The sequence below is a fragment of the Pieris rapae genome, chromosome 15 (genome assembly GCF_905147795.1).
Source record: "Pieris rapae chromosome 15, ilPieRapa1.1, whole genome shotgun sequence".
Lineage (NCBI taxonomy): Eukaryota > Metazoa > Arthropoda > Insecta > Lepidoptera > Pieridae > Pieris > Pieris rapae.
The window spans coordinates 2,334,846-2,349,750 of NC_059523.1; the positions used below are offsets into that span (position 1 = coordinate 2,334,846).

General features: G+C 32.9%; 1 protein-coding gene across 1 annotated transcript in view; it reads right to left on the reverse strand.

Annotated features, from left to right (window-relative positions):
* LOC111002270 (fatty acyl-CoA reductase wat) overlaps positions 1 to 7,089 on the reverse strand; it is a 29,750-nt gene extending 22,661 nt beyond the window's left edge. The window contains exon 1 of the mRNA XM_022272420.2: positions 6,948 to 7,089. The gene's annotated coding sequence lies outside the window, so the exon portion shown is untranslated. The remainder of the gene's footprint in view (positions 1 to 6,947) is intronic.
* Positions 7,090 to 14,905: the final 7,816 nt, after the last annotated feature.

Below are 14,905 nucleotides of genomic sequence, written 5' to 3' on the forward strand. Positions count from 1 at the left end.
TTGTTATCACCGAAATTTATCTCATAGCTGTAGTATGATGTCCAATCTCTTTGGTTTACTTAAAAAAAATGTATGTAGTTTTGACACATTTACAAGGCTAAATAGTATAGAATAAAAATTATCAATGAAACGGTTGAGGCACCTAGATATGGCGGTGCTGCCACATGATCATTAATATTAATTATATATAAACTTTTCATTGTTTAAACATTCTTAGCGCAGATTTATTATATCAATTACATAACTGGATGTGTTAATAGTGCTTTAAGCAATCGTGGTAAAGGACCGACATAATTAACAAATATTAAATGTTTTATTATTGTTTCTCTACTTTTAAATACTAAGATTATATAGTGTTTTGTATAGGAGTCAATGTACTTGCTCATTGCTAAAATTAATCTAAATATGATTTATTTGTGTTAATATCCACTCATTAACGCATCCATGAAATAAGCAAAGCACGTACCAGGAGAGCACAAAAAATAACAGTTCTAGTAGCATATAATAGTTTTATAGTTACTGATAGTTTTTATACGTTTAAGTGCAGAAGTTTTTCTTTGAACGTTTCAACTTTGACGTTTAACTTTTATTATTTTTTTAGCAAGGCGCGGTGAGTATGCACTTCCATTATTATGGTAACAACATTAGTGTGTTAACACTAGCACTGTTAGTGTATAGTCAGAGTCATGCAAGTTTTGTTGTATTAACAAGGGTGCCATTTAAACCAAATCTTATGATTAAACACTCTTCATATATTCCAAAGCGCCTAAGGCCACCCGTTCGCTCCTTCTTGCTTACGTTACATTCGATAACCATCAATGAGTTATGTCAGCGTTTTCCTCTTCTGATGTAACAATGACAAAAAGAAGGACAAGTCCGTTAAGATTGAATTAATAGGATTAGCCATGAATGATTTATAAGCTGATTGATCTTATAGTATGTAAATAATACGCTATTGAACTAATTATGAACACAAAACGGGATGCAAGATGGCGTCGTACGATGGACCGTGCTTACACGTAAACAACATGTTTTTACAGATTAAATATTAATATTAAGTTACACAAATACTATTTTGCTTCATAACCGGTAAGGCATTTGGCGTTTCAAATGTTTTATACAGATTACTCCCGATAATACACTGTTTTTCATACAGTTTTATACTGCAAAAGTAGTGTAGGCATATACAGTACGGTCTGATTTTTGCTCGCATTTATAGAAACTTTAAAAAGCAGTTACATAAAATAAAATAACGTCATAATAAAAAATGTTTCCAATTATACATTATTGCTAGTATCAAAGGCGTAGAACGATTTTTCCGCGATTTTATTAATTGGATAATATATGCTTTAATTATATTTATTATTTATGTGTTGCTGTGAATAATCGGTACTCTGTTCCATAATTGTGCTTGTGTGATGATAATTTAAATGCCCATAGAACCATAGCATATATAGAAATCTTATTATAAAATATCCCTTATACCCAGATGCTTTTTCATTCATTCATAAACACCACGCCTTGCCCTTTTGCACATTGTTACATTAATTAAGTGTAACGAGAACAAAATCAAAGGTTAAAGTCATTGAAACTATTCGTTAATCGTTGTAGCAAACCGTAGAACATAACTTGTGTAACTCGTTATGCAAAGGTCGTTCTGTCAATGTCAAGTTGATGTTTTTGGCATTTTACATCCATGAAAATAAATAAAAACTTTGACACAAACTAAGGCATTGGACCATGACTCACCGAATATGTTTGTTTTTTTAATACTAATGAAAATGTAAATGTAAATGTAAAAGAGTATTTTATAACTTATAGAAAACACTAGCAGACTGAAGCTATGCATTATTATAAATTTATAATTATTTTACATAATTTTCAATTTTTTCCGATGTTTCCCGTGCTTCACTGCGATGTTTCGGTCAGCGTGCACGATCACGATGACCACGTAAAAGTGATGAGTTAAAGTTATGTTTATAAATCCCCCGCGACGGCCCAAGCTGAAGTTCGAGTCACACGCCCTTGCGCGAGTCGCGGGAACACCCCCTTTCCGGCTGAGCTAAGCTCGCCAAACAGCCTGTGCTGAGCTATAAAGGCCCTTAAGGCCAACAGCGAGATTCCATTTAAAAAAATATATATGTTAATAAAAGACAATATTTTAAAAGTTTTGATTGCGCTGTTTACGGGAAATGATTAGAATGTGATGAATTTGTTTGAGTGGTGTCATAAGACATAACTGAGGAATAAAATGTAAAACGAAACGTTTTTCGGTTTGAGCAATAACAGTAAAACGAAACGTGTGATAGTTTTTTTGTTTTAAACGCAAATGTGAATAAAAATTATACGGTATTTGTGACTTAGTTAATAATAAATATATTCAAAAGCTTTTCTAAACTAAACCCTTATTTTATCGCAATCAAATATATTTTATAAAATAAAAAAGAAAGACTAGCGACGCGCAATTTATAATGTAAATAGTGAGCTCGCACTAAAACATTTAACGTGATTTGTGTTACTTTATTTAAATATAAATAAATAAATTTATTTTATATTAAGATTAATAATTAATCAAATTATTAGAAGTTTAATATTTATTGTATGCCATTGATCTGTCGTGCGCATTTTAATTATCCAGTAGCACACAACTAAGGTACAACCCTACATGGGTTGGCCTCAGATGGCATCCGTTTCTTTGATAATTTTTATTTCATAGACTAGAAGGTGAGCTGCCTTCAATCTGACACGTGTCATTGATTTTTGGAATTGAGCCATTTTGACCAGTATGAGACTCGCACGCTGACGTCACTAGGCCAACTAAATGTAATGAAAACGAAATAACGTGTAATTTTTGATATAAATTATAATATTAAATTACTGTAAATATCCTAATTTAATTAATAACTTTGCATTTAAGGCGTCATCTTTATTTAAGAAATATTATTAAATTTCATTTATTAATTTAAACGTCGACGACATCGCAACTTTTTGCACGCAACATTTGTATCAAAAATTTCCACTACGTATAAAATATTCAAACTCTTAGCAATTTCAAAATAAAAAGTGTTATCGCGGACTGGTTTATTGCATGAAACAATGACAATGTGGAAAATCTATTAAATAATATGCAGTATTTATATTAACTTACGTTGTCATTAATTATTTTAATTTAATTATTAAATTAGTAATTTATTTAAATTGTTGTAATAAATTATTTATATTGCAACACATACATGTAACTGCAAAGTCACAGACTACTACATCCGTAGTGAGAACTGCATTTCAGGAGTATATTGTTTATGGTCTGGATACTTGTTTATTATTATTTTATTTATTTATTTATTTTACGGATAAAGTTTCAAAGGTTGTGAAGAATCCCTAGGTATAGTAGATTTTGAAATCATGAGCATAGATGTGTGTGTATGTCGTGTGCCTGAACAAGCAAAAAACTAGTGACGCTGGTTTTAGGCCGAGACTTAGAGTCGGTATTTGTTTCGTGTCACGTGCTTATTCTAATAGGCAAGTAATCAGCATTCTGTTCCTGACATAAAAATACTTTAGACCCTAAAGCATGCTAGTTTCGTCACGTTGTTTTCCTTCAATGTACGAGGGAGTGTTAAATTCGCACATAAACTCAAAGTCCATTGGTACACAGATCGAACCTGTGACATGACTCGAGTGCACATTCTTTATTTGAACAGGAATCGAACTTATGACCTCTGACTCGCGAATAGTAAAACGCAAAGTACATTAATAACGTTTCGAGTTTCGTGATTCGCAAACTAAAATTACAGATAACAAACAAATTTACATATAATACAAGTTATAGACATTCCAGTTGGCCTCAACTCACGCATAATGTATAAATGACGTGTTATGAAAGAGAAATGTAAATCCTGTTCAAAGGGAATCCCAGTACTCGGTGGGGGATTTTTTGTATTATGGGACATTCCAAACGAGATCGAATAATCCATAAACAAATTAAAAATCAGTACACCTCATTATTCAAATCTTGAATCTAACTAAAAGTACTAACAGAAGTTTAAAGTTACATAGTTTTTATATATAAATGCTAATCAAAGATTTAAGTTGGCAGGTATGATGCCTTTTGCCACTCAACGAATAACTATCGCAATACAAAGTACACTGGCAGGGACCACATTCTTAGAATTTGTATTAAATTTTGTAATTATTATAACCATATATATTATTTATATTTCATATTTGTTTTATGGAAATAAACCTTAGGTGCATGGGAGCTGTTGTTTGTCAGAAGCGCATTTTCTGACGTCTTAAGTTCAAAGCTTCAGAGCATTATCATTGGATTTTATGTACGAAATATTTAATTCTTACATATTTGTGTAACGCCGATTCCCCTTCCTTTCGATTTTTGTTTGACGAGCATAGTAACTTAAATGATCCTAATCCTTGGGATTGATTTGCTCCAGTTCAAAAAATCTGTATTAAAAACTTGGCGATCGAAAAGAGTGGCGGAAAGTTTCTTGCCAGTTCTTCTTGCCCACTCTACGTACTCTACTACTTGCGAACTGGTAGTAAATGTAAATTTACAATTTAATTTTTTTGACGCTCATGTGTACTTGTTTACCTACATGAATAAAGATATTTTGATTGATTGATTGAAATGCGTTTATAGATACAAATATGCAGTCAGGTATCGAATAACTTAGCCTTCATTGAGCCAGCCTTTTATCTATCCTAATAAGTATAGTCTTATTAGTCAGGAAATACTCCAGCGAGGCCTTTGACATGGGGAAGGGTTTCGCGTGAACAGTAGTCGCTGGCGAGTCAGTCATTCAGATCATCAGTCATCTGATATCGTAACGACGTGGTTTTTTTATTTAGGCACAACGAACCGAATTATCGTTTTGACTTAACCATGCAATATTCAATCAACCCAAATTACTGTTGATTACATTACTATCTTGACAAGGTAATTTAACAAACAATAATTTTATGTTAACCTACTTACAATTTGTCAGCGATGCAAATTTAATGAGAGTCATCATTAACACGTTTTGTTGAATATCGATTTTTTTAAATGTAGTGAGTTGCTATAGAAGCGGTGAAGTGGTATTTCAAACCCTGGCTTAATATTATAATCTATTAGAATTGTCTAAACCTTGCTGTTTAGATATATAAGTAATATATCACTAAGATAAATAGCACAAGAGGTAGCGCAAGCCGGACAGCACGCTTCGACTGGACCGTAGTCACACGGGCTGCCAAGCCTTTCGATTTAGGGTTCTTCAAGAAAAGAGCGTACAAATTCTTAAAGGGCCGGCAACGCGCTCGCGGGCCCTCTGTATCACTTAACATCAGGTGAGCCTCCTGCCCGTTTGCTTATGTCTATAAAAAAACTCCCTTTTTTCATAAAAGAGGAGATTTTGTCAACACCTGCTGCTATTAAAAAACCGTACCATGGTAATCGTCTTAGGGCCTGTTTCACAATGTATGGATAAAGTGCCAAATAGCTATGCAACACATAAATTATTCGAAAGATAAAAGTTCCAAATAAGATACTTCGAATTTCATGACGTATAGCGCTATCTGACAGTCGGTAAACGCAAAAATACTATTTATCATACCAATAAGTAATAAATAGCTTATTTGGAACTTATCCGGACATGGTGAAACAGGCCCTTAGTATCAAATATATATAAGAGTTGAATATTAAGAAAAAGAATAAACCAGTCCGGTTTTTATATAATTCCTGATGTAATAGGCATGACTCCTAACAAACATTTTGGTAAATAAAACGATTAAAAAGAGTTACGAAAAGTTAATTGCCCGTTCTACTATGTTCTACGCCGTGATTTGAGATCAGTAAATTAGATAGACCTTTATAAGTTTATGTGCCATTTTTTGTGTTATCATGTTACAATCCAATAGTAATTATTTCTATTCAATACAAAAATTTTAATATTGTCCTTTGATTTTTTCTAGAGTTTAAATGTTAACCGCTCATCCAGACCACGTGCTCAATTAGCATTAGCAACTCTTCGAACGTCTTATATAATATTTTTGCGACTTTCAAGTACATATGTACGAAACCCCTTTTATAGAAAATACTCGCAGCTTCCATAAGTTTGCGTAATGGAAACTTCTGAGAATCGAGTATATTTCCGTTTAATCTAATTATTCTAATACACTAAACAGCTAGACTGTTTTTTATTTCGACCACAATTTGTGTCGTAATGGACAAAAATATGACGTACACAAAAATATGACACGATTCCATCCCTATATTTTGTAATACAAAAAAATATTAATAATAAAAAAAACTAAAAAAATTAGACAAAATTGCAAAAAACCAGAAATTATACCAAGTGTTAAATTATTTGAATGATTTTCAGAATACCCGAAATCCCACCGAATGGGACAAAAACAAATTTTTGGGTCAGTTGTTGAGCATGTAATGTGCCTAGTTCCGAAATAAAATATCCCCGGAAACGAATCCAACACCTCCGTTACACTCCATGTACGACTAAGCCATGAGGAGGCCTTGAATAAAGGACGCTATTATTTTCCTCGTCTTATAGTCAAACATCTAAAACTACATGTATTTTATATAATATATTAATTTACATAATGACATTAAACAAATTGTTCTTTAATTAAATGCTTAATTAACATACATATAACAACACAATGTATTATTAATTTTTTGTTTCGTAAGTTTTTTTTTAATTTTTTTCGATAAAATTGTAATAATTAATTATATTTAAACAATATAATTTTTTTTTAATTATTAATGTATTATCAAATATTATTATGTTTATTTCAAACTGTATGTGTAAATTCAAAACCTTTTAATTGTTAAATAAATTCATTTAACCCTTTAAAATTAAAACAAAATAATAATAATTATTATTTGTTGATGCTTATAATTTTTTAATAATATAAGAAAAATTATAGTAATAACTCACTTTTGCGATTTATAACAACCACTTCGCGTTATCAACTCGAGCACTGTTCACTAACTGTTAAACGGTTTGGTGTAAATGGCTCAAAGCCTTAGACTATTGACATTATGCTGCCGTCAGGGACCGAGCAAACATAGTTTGTCAACAAGCTACAGGGAAGGAATAGGCTTATATTGATTTGTACACAAACTACAAAAATCGTAAAAAAACTAATTATCGATTACACTCGCGTTAGATTGCTAATCAATGCGTAGTATTTGTCTATTATTTGAATTTAGAATTATTTTAAATTGTATCTCATATTCACTTGTACCATAAATATTTATTTGTATAAACGATTATAAACACCTTATAAATAAACCTTTGTATGAAATAAATCGATGTATATGACTTTTGTACATACAAGTATTTTTTTTTAAATCATTCAAAATGATTTAAAAAAATTAGTAGTAGGTATTTCGTTCCAGTTCTCAAAGGCTAAGAATAGGCGAGAAGAAACCCTTCACTACTATTTTTTAGCCAACTTTTTTATTTTTCCTAAATTTAATATCGGTTGTTACAGATTTTTGAAATTTGAAATTAATGGTTCCGTCATACACTATCGCATACTATCTCTCCAAACCAAATCTCAAAATACGTGTGCATCAGCTTATTAAGCTGCTAGTGTGTACATACATAATTAAAATATTCGTATCGTATGCACTATTGGAGGACATGTCTCTGTATTAGATCAATTTTATTTTGAGTTTGCATTTTTGTCTAGTTTTTCTGCAATTGTGTCATTCAAAATGCTCCGATAAATAAATACGTCGAATGAGTATTTAAAAGGTGCGAAGCCGAGCTGAAACGCTAATTAATTGCTTCGCAATAGGATATTTACATTGTATTTCTATGCAAAGAGTAGATATTAATGTCCATTAATAAAAAAAAATCCATGTTTAAATATTTTCCTTGAATTAAAATTTCAGATTTGGCAAGGTCTATCGGCGAAATTTGTATTTTTGATTTTATTACCTATGATTTTCAGCTAAAAGCTGTTTAAATTTTTAGATAATTGTCTTTATTACTTTATTTAGATTTTTATTATTGTACTGTACCTATATGTCTGTTTGCATTATCTGTGAAATGTTCTAATCTATACCTCAGGGCCTTAATTCGGTATAATCTGTTCAGAATAATCTGAGAAACATCTATGCTCTATGACCTAAATGCTATAAATAGAAAATTTCGTATCTATTTTTTATGTATCTATTCACAGTATTAATTAACAAAGATAAAGAACTTTGATACTATTTAACTCCATTCATTTCATTCAGTAAACGTGAAAACTAGTATCAAAATGTTAGCATCTACTAATTATTGATGAATAAAAAATGGCGGGAAGGTCATCATTATAAACTTGAACGCGTTTTAAATGGTTTGAACTTTGGAAAATCACTGTAAGGCCGTGCTCACCTTAGAAACGTCCATACGTGGTCTCAAGCCACATTTTATCTGTTACGTCTAAGAATAACTTAAGTTTCAAAATGGCTTAAATTGTTCAACAACTAAATTGAAAAGTTTAAAAGAGGTTCTATTGAGTAAGAAAATATTCGGTGTGTAAACCATAAACAAAATTCCTGTCAACAGTATTTAGGCGTACGTACATATTGAAATACCTGGATAAAAGATTCCGAAGGAACATTTAAATGACATTTAGTTTCAGATAAATTTGTGGAAAATACATATATTAACTGCATTCTAGCTTAAATAGGTCATATTAGTATGGAATTTCAACAATATCACATTCATGCAGATCAAAATGGTTTCTTTGTCAAAAAAGCGGTTTACTAACTTGATCTTAACACTGTGCTTGGTCAAGTACCAGTTTGGAAAAACCCTTTGACGGCAACAACACATGCGAAATGCAATTCATTGGTTTGATTTCCATACATAAGTATCGTGACTTCCAATTCGAAGAATTGTATAATCTTTGTTTTTTTCCATGGAATATACCTAGAGATTATTAACCACAATAGTAATTTGTTGCAACTCTAAAAAAACTATTATCCTAATTACGTTGAGCTAGATTAATAAACAATATTTTAGATAATTTAGCTTCACATATTTTAAATTTCAGTTTTGTTTTAATATTAAGTCCCTAAATTACGATATTAACATGTGATTAAAAATGTAAATAAAATTTTCCCGCGAAAACCCGCGAGAACGTCATTCGATGTTTACGTCATTCAGTTTTTTTTTATTTGCCTTCCAGCCAGGTCAAAGACTCTAGGGCTTTTGACTCTGTCTTACGGATATTTAGCAAAACGCTATTAAAATAGACAAGCGATTGAGTTTAATTTTTTTTAAATAAATCAATTAAAAGAAGCTGTATTGAAATGTAATCTAAAAATAGATTAACCAATGAAGTAAATACAGTCTATTCTATAACTATTCTATAGAGGTTGTGCGACAAGTCTGCAGTATCAGACAGCAGGTGCAAGACTAATAGCGTCACGGGTCCATCCTAAGCATGAGGTAATAAGAATTCCAATTTCAAACCAGCGATTTTTTCGAACCGAGTATCAATGACGCAATTTTATAGATGCCGTGAAGTCCGTTTCGAATTCTTGTAGTATGATTTATGGAAAACTAGTTTAATAAACGCTTAAAAACTGGATTTTATATGTATTTATTTTATTGATTGACGTACGAGGCGGACGTGATCAGTACTAAAAATAACTGTACCTACAAAAACCCTTACCTTTTTTTTAATTTGTTGTATGATGGCTTTGATCATTTTACGAAATGGTTATATATATGACATAAGAATAATATATTGTCATTATGATCCTAAATGAATAAATTGGGCAACTTAATATAATTTTTAAGTTTTTTATTTACACTATATAATTCGTTGATTGTTCAACGCAATAAACCGTAATCCAGTCTGCGTTTGCATTTTTTTTGTTAGTTTTCCTAAGCACATTCTCGCAGTTGAAAATACTCTAAAATGGTTGCCGTTAAAACATAAAATGTCGTTGGGAACTTTTCAATTTTAACAAAGGTACTCGTATATGAAGCTGTCTAGATTATGTGTGTAAAATCGATATCGTTATTTCTAATAGTTTAATAGCGGGATATATATTCCAATGGTACAAAACTACTTCTGAATAAAGTCGCAGTTGGTTGGACAGTCAATATCCGAGCAGTTTGATTTTCATTGTGTTGCGTAGGTGAGGTCTCTCTGCATCTTCTACCGCATTTAGATTTTCTTATACAGCAGAAAGTGTTCAGTGGAGATGTCAGGACCTGTAGCTGAGTTTAATCGGACGTCGGGGCAAATTACGAAATTCCACCCGTATCATCTTGAAGCCCGTTGTTCCACTACTGGTTTCTTAAGGCAGTTTTTGCCGCATCACCACTATGTGGAACCAGCTGCCCACTAAAGTATCTCCAAACCAATCCGACTTCCTTCAAGAAAAGAGCGTACTAATTCTTAAACCGCAACGCACTTGCAAGCCCTCTAGTAATAGGAGTGTAAAGTATCACTTAACATCAGATGAGTCTACGGCTATACAAAAAGAAATCTTCTAAACCGAAAAAAATATTAACACTTTTAACTTAGATTTTTTTTACTATTTTAATATATTTTTTTTTACGTACTTTCGTAGATGTTTTATAAAAAAATAAAAGATAAATTTACGATGTCATTGGTTTAGAAACTTATTAACAATTTTTTTATGTTAATGTGAAGTCACAAGCTCATGAAGAAGAGGCCTGAGATACATGTTCTAGTAACTTGTTTGCAGCCAATAAATTATTATTTTTAACTTGCTGTCTAAAAAAGTTAAGATTCTTTATTTCACATTTATTACACCTTATATATTATTCGTATTTCATATTAAAACCTTAGTAACGGATTTCATTCACTCTTTGAAACTAATAAAATACTTCGTAAGACTATTCCTCAAACGAATACTCTTACGAAGTATTGTTACAAGCAAATATACTTTGTACGCAAGCACTTTTTTATATATTAGAAAGAAAGGAAGAAGAAAGAAAGATATATTAGAAAGATTTTTTTATATATTATTAGGAAAGTCGTAGAGGTTTTCATCTCAACATGTTAGTTGGTGAATCCGTCTGGAAAATCATCCGAGGTAAACGACATTACTTTTTTTTTTTACTTGGGGAAATGCATTGCGCATACCCTTCCGCGGCGCGACTGCTTAGTGCAGAAGGGTTTTTTTTTATTGAATTTTCACTCTACCCTGCCATAGTGTCCAGGGACTTTATATATCTCATTTTGTTTTTTGCAACAAACAAAAAATAAATATATTTCTCTGCTACTATTTGTGAAATAGTGTATTGGAAGTGTTACGCGTCGGGAATTACGCCCCGACTACATCGGTAATATATTTATTAACAATATTCATGGGCGAGCCGGGGCGCTATTCCTCGCGAGACCCGCTCTTTCTGTCTTGTTTGCCGCCTTTATATATACAACAATTTTTTCGCAGAACCGTTCCAGGCACGGTCTGTTTATTAACATGTCCTGTAGGCCATTACGGTCTACAGTCATCCGTATTTGTTGCTCCAGGTCGTGCCTGGACGATGCGAATATAGGGCAGTGTAGAAGCACATGTTCCACTGTTTGCTCTTCATTACTGCAGGCACATGTTGGGCTTGTCCTAATTTTAAACCTATGCAGGTAATATGCAAAGGCTCCGTGCCCTGTTAGAATTTGCGCCATCTGGGGTGTAAAACGCTTCTCTTTTACTTATTTATACGCAGTTTTAACATTGCCGATAAATAATTTGGTGCAGAAGGGTTAAGTGGGACTCGCCATTGTGCATACCCACTAAAACCCCAAGGTGCCACCAAAAATCGTATTTTTTCAAGTTTTCATTCCTCTGCGGTAACATGTTTCCAATGCATGTTATGGTAATGTGGGGCCGTTTTATTTATAAAATTAACGAACCAACAACACCGCGAACACTCGGCTGTAAGTTATAAATAATATTAATGACTTTTCGGCAGATATAACAAACGTGACGTTTACTAATCTTCCGGGTAAATAAGCGGCATTAGCAACGATTCCACGATTAAGAGTCACGTGATCAGCTTATTTATCTCTTCGCGTTTCATTATGAAAACATAATATGTATGGAACGAGTAAAAATTTAGGCGCATTTGCATTAATTTACCTAACCTAATTTATTGTCAATAAATGACGCAATTATTTTGTAAACATTGGTATTGTTCTTTTATAATAAATTTTTAAAGACTTTGATTTCTTTTAACAATACTATCATATAAATTAAACTTCTCGCGTTACAGTGTTTCTAATCAACTTATGCAAAAACGCTTGATTTGTCACTACATATTATAAAACAAAGTCGCTTTCTCTGTCCCTATGTCCCTTTGTATGCTTAAATCTTTGAAACTACGCAACGGATTTTGATCCGGTTTTTTAATAGATAGAGTGATTCAAGAGGAAGGTTTATATGTATAATAACATCCATTAAATAGTGAAGAAGTGTTGTTATTTTTGAGATTTCTAATGTGATGTCGTAAATAATTACATTTTTTCCGCTTACATTGCAAACGCAGGCTGAACCCTACGAGTTTTATCAAAATAATGCACGAAGTATTGTACACATTGAAAAGGTCTACAGAAAAGTCTGTGATGGTATATGTCTTTCTCTTATGGATAACCCACATTTTTATATACAACGTTCACAGATTTTCTGTAGTGTATTTAGTATCAGAATTGCACCCGTACGAAGCCGGGCGGGTCCCTAGTATACATATATTCTTTAGAACTGAGAATAAGTCGTATAGTATTTTTAATCCAAAGTCATAATGATCTCAATGTTAGCCTCCAAATTTGTCCCAAACTAGTGGAAGTTTGCTGCATTAGCTGTATGAGCCGACACGATCGGTGAAATACTTTGTTCTCAATAAAAACAAGCGTGATGTGTACGGAGGCCTATTTCATGTTTCGTTTAGTGTGTGTAGGAATCGCGGAATCTCATCCCTTCTTATCAACATCGTGTAAGCGTTATTAAAATGAAATTTTTAGCCCTGGTATCTGTACTTTTGTGTTCGAGAAACCGTTCCTGGGTGTGCTTAAACAGGGTTTCACGCGTATTCTTTGGCAAAAGAAAGAGTATAAAATGGGTGTCCATGGGCTGCAATGGTTTTTGCGATGCGATCCGATGACGCTCTTTTGGGCGTCCCGTCGGCTCATTTGCCCCACTATACTTTAAAAAATGATAATAAGTGTCCCTAGGTAGGTTAGATTAGATTAGTGGACTCAGTTTCCGCACTTAGATGGGGCGAACTCACTGCTGCGAGGATCCTCTTCTCTTCTCGCAAGTTCGTCTGCAGCATCATTGCCGAGCCGAGAGAATCACTGTGTCCCTTAATCCACTGCAAGATAACCCTATTGGTTAGAGTTATGGCCTCCAGTGCTTCGTAACACTCCAGTATTAGTTTGCTGTTTGCTTTATAAGCTATACAAAATCTTTGTACGTTATAAATAAAATTTAACGCTTTTCCACCTACTTAATTTTTAGCTCTGAGCAATATTCGATTTAAAACATTGATATTTACGTTGTAGACCGCTAATTGGATCATTATTTATACAATCATTAATTAAATTCACGTAATGAATTATTTACTTTAACCTATTGCACCTCCTGTTATGTTTTATTAAAGTATTGTGTAATATAAAATCTTATTACAGCTGAAATGTTTAAATTTATTGTTCTAAAAATTGTCAGTTGAATATTTTATTGCTCATTGTTATATGAACTGTTATTACGAAATTTAACAAATGTGTTTGTGCACTAGAAATAAGTAGGTTTAAAAATATTATTATACAGTATTCTTCGTAAACGAACTCATACGAGGAATTGGTGACTGCTGGCAGAAGACATCTCCATTCAAACTGCATGCTTCTGAGATTTGAAATATTAAGTTCTTCTAGATAATAGGTCTATGCCGTCTGGTCCAAAAACATTTGGTGCAAAGTAGATTTCAGATTGCTCTTTCCGTAGTACAATATATAGAAATTAATTTAATTTATGCTGAATATCAGGAACCAGGTACTCTTTCTAACTAAAACACACATTTTGTATGTCCATTTAGCAAGGCCAATCGCACCGACTTTATCTTTGTCAACCGCTATTTTATGGGTATCTATTGGGCTAAAAGATCTCTAACGAGCGTTGCTGGGAAACCCCGTTTGGCCAGCAGATCAAGTATGTAGAAATGGATAGGCCACCAGGCACAACTAGGCACACTGCGAAGAGATTCCAATAATATTCCCAAGCTGAAATTTGATTGGAGCCTGCAAAGAAAAAGGAAGTTGGGCCGTCCTAAGCAAACATGGCGTCGTACAGTTGCAGATGAGGCAGTGTGCCTGAAAGATTTGGAGCGAGGTGAAATACGAGGCTTAAGACCGAACGCGATGGAGATTGACTATGGATGCCCTCTGCCCCAGGGGTTATAACTTATAGGACATCTAGTCAAGTAGTTCATGATCCAATTTGTATTTACAGAAACACGTTCGTCATTGGTACCTACATTTCAAACAAAAGCTTTTTTTTATTGCATCAGTTTTAAAATAAAATTCAAATACCACATGTTCATGTTATGCACAGTAAAAACTTTCAAGACTAGCTAGTATTTCATGTCATCATCAACCACTATTCTTTCGGAATAGGCGTCTACCACGTTTTAAATAGACTTCCGTTCGAAATTTTCCAAGAAAACCCCGGAATTTGAACCAAGGAGACCTTCTGCTGTGGCATTAACTGTTTTTGGTGTGAAACTTCTTTAGGTGCATGAGGGTAATTTTTTTACGGATGATACGTCACCAATAAGTACATAGTTTTTGTCGAAGAAAAGAGAGAGAGTTATTGAGACCGATTAAGACAGATTGAGAAAGGAAGATCGAGAAAAAATATACG